Source organism: Lactuca virosa, chromosome 7 (assembly GCF_052849685.1).
Source record: "Lactuca virosa cultivar CGN04683 chromosome 7, Lactuca_virosa_CGN04683_v6, whole genome shotgun sequence".
NCBI lineage: Eukaryota > Viridiplantae > Streptophyta > Magnoliopsida > Asterales > Asteraceae > Lactuca > Lactuca virosa.
Window position 1 is genome coordinate 47042513 of NC_136432.1, and position 3596 is coordinate 47046108.

Below are 3596 nucleotides of genomic sequence, written 5' to 3' on the forward strand. Positions count from 1 at the left end.
TATTGTTTATGTGATCAAATGTTTTAAGTATCTTTTTTGTGGATAAGAACTTTTTCAACCTATTTATGAAATTAATCAAATTCTAGAAAACTAAAACGATCCAGTAGCCCATTCATTAATATATACTTTGTTGTATGAATTTTATTTCAATGTTTTAAGACTAGAATTATTAAAAATTTGGTGTTGAAAAACAAATTTTCAGTTTGTAAAATTAGTTTATTTAAATTTCAGTTTACTACATCAGTCTGCAGATGTTAAAAAACAAACATGTTTCTTATTACAGACTGCAGTCGTTTGGTCCACCTCTTCGGCTACAGAGATTTGCAGAGGTGATCCGCAGACTTCATGAATTTTCCCTTCAAAAAAACAAACAACACCTGAGTAATTGTCTCATTAATCGAGGGTACACTCTGGCCAAAAACTCACCCTCCTTTTCTTTCCTTTCTTGGTCCTCATTACTTGGTTTTTTACCCTCAAAGATGCAATGAAAATCACGGAATCCACACATTGCAGGTAAAAATTGGTGAAACTATCCATGTTATCTATCTTTTTCTTGGTTTGTTGATAGTTAGTACTAATTCACTAAAGTCAAGTTCTTGGGGTCAGTGTTGACTATGGAGAAGATACTGATTTGGACACTACACACTACAAACATTGAACTTTATGAAGACTTCAAAAAGTAACAAACCCCAAGATGCAACGATGCTTTCTAACTTGATGAAGACTTTAAAAAGAAACAAACCCCAAGATGCAACGATACTTTCTGAACACACTTAGTCAAGATGATGCCCAAGAAATCCCTGAATGGGACAATGTTGAAGGGGATTATATAGAGGATTCAAAACATGACAACTGTAAAGAAGAAGATCATACGAAAGAATTGACATGTGAAAACAAGGAAGAATATGGAGTTGGCTTCGAGTACTACATCCACAATCCAAAGGTTAAATGGAATAAAATAAAACTAGTATGTGGAGAGAGGTATGAATCACCGCACCAACTAAAATATGTTTAACCAATTATGCCATAAGTAATAGTTATCATATTCGTTTCAAGAAATGTGATCATGGGAGACTAGTTGCTATATGTGTCAGTAATTAAGACAAACTTCAGTGTCCCTTTATTGTTAGGGAAAACTAAATGAGTACTACTGAAAGGTATAAAAAAAAATTGTTGATAAACATAAGTGTGTTAGGGGTTTCAATATTGCATCACTTGTGAATCCCACATGTATAACAAGGCAATTCTGAAGGAGGTGATTAGAAAATCGAAATTAAAGTGAGAAAATACAAGCCATTATCCAAAGTAAATTTCATTACAAGATCCCCGTCAACCTGTTACACATCAAGGTGTATGATAATGTCTTTAATTGAAGGAAAATTAAGTGATCGCTATGTTAATGTATGAGATTATGCACAAGAGTTGATAAGATCCAATTAGGAAGTACATTTAAAGTTAGTGTTAGTGTAAACCCTGATAACACCATTACTTTTCAAGACTTTACATATGTTTTAAGGCAATTAAATAATGACGGAAAAAATGTTGTCGTTTAAGCTTGATGGTTCTTTTATAAAAGGAAGGTGTAAATGGGAAATGTTAACTACAACTTGGATTGTTGTTGACATTGACAGCAAGCCAAATTGGAAATGGTTTTTGGAAATGGTTGATGATAATCTTGGATTGCAAGATGGAAGGGGTATATATGTTATTTGTGATCAACACAAGTAATTTATAAATTTATATATCTTTATATGTATCTATGTATAGTAATTAATAATTAATATGTCGATGTCATTACTAGGGTCTTCTTGAAGTTGTAAAGGAAATCCTACCCCATGTAAAACACAAACAATGTGTAAGGCATATATTTATGCCAATTTCAGAAGTATATGGTGGGGTAGAGTTCAAAAACATGTTTTGGGTAGCTACTAAACCTACTGTTAAGGGGTTTCATGATCAATACGGATAAGATCAAGAAAATTACTCATGCTTCTTTATGATCATCTTATAGCCAGGGAACCTACTTGGTGCATGGATTTTTTGGGGTACTAGATTATCATGTGAGGCTATTGAGGATGAGATTGTTGAATGTTTTAATGTCATAATATAACTGAAACATCTCAAAACCTATATGTGAACATATGTTTTACTATATGATAATTTTTTTCTCAAAACCAAAGTAAGAAATCACAAGGATACATTTGCTCTTAATGAACTTGTGATACATAAATCATTAACCAAATCTATCACAAAAACAAACAAGATAATGATTTGATGAAACTTGTGTTACTACAACATAATCTATTAAGCTGAGGTTCTTGAATTTGTTCATTATTAATAGGGTATTGAATAACATTGTCGATCCTTATTCCTAAATTCCAGTAGGTACAAAATTTTGCAGATTATTATAAACAATAATAGGAATCATGATATATTTGTAACGTCCCAAAAATACTAACTATATTTTTAAGTCAACCAAAACCATCAAACATTTATTTTATAAGCCAATCAAAATGTGACAATGTATAAAATAGTTATCAGATTACAAATCAAAATCATAGAATGCGGAACATTGGTGCATGCAATGCGATGATATCAGGCCATTCCCCTTCGAACCAGAGGTACTTGAAGCCATAAACATAAAACGGTAAGCAAAAATCTTAGTGAATTCCCCAAAATACCACATACCACACATACATCGGGCCCCGCCCGGTACAAATCTATTAATAACATGTAATGGGCCCGCCCAAACATACATAGTGGGCCCCGCCCAACATACATACAAATACATACAATACATACAAGAGTGATAGTTTCATTTTATTTACTTCTTTCTATAGTTTATTTTAGCATATTTTATTTTATTTTTAGTTAATCTTCATGCATATTTTCCCTTTTCATTATTTTATATCTATATCGGGTACTTTCGAGTTTTTTTAACTTTATTATAGATATTTGGAGAAATGGAGCAGAGCGTGGAGGGAGATTTGGAAGACTAATGAAGTTTGAGCGAATGATCGAGATTGTTGGAGGTTATCAAAGAGAGTTGGATTGAAGATTGATATCGTTGGAGCTTACTTTGAAGATTGTATAGAAGAAACTTGAGCTTGATGGATTGGAAGATGGAATTTATGAGCTATGAAATTAATGGGTCTTTGAATGATTTTTGGGCTCCTTGGTATCTACATTGGGATCATTTGGATCAGTCAACAAAGTCAAAAGCAGGAGGACAAAATTGGACCAAAGAGGAAAGGGGGCAACAAACTTTTCTTGATTAGCACATCTCACCAGGACGCGTGAGATTTTACTCTGCAGCTCACGCGGTCGCGTGGCTCCTACAGGGGTAATTCCAGGTTTTCAAGTTTTATGGCTATTGAAGGATGGTTGGTGGGGCACTTTTGGGACACTCTTGGATTCGATTTTTGGGGTATATTTGCTGCAATTTAGAGAAAAAAAGGGAGAAACTCTTTGAAGAACACACTTTTTCTCTCAAGAAGAACTTGAAGATTGAAGATTTACATCTTTCCATCTTACTTCATGTTTGGTATTTATAACTTTCACCTTGTTCTTATGAGTTTAGCCATGCTAGGCTAAAC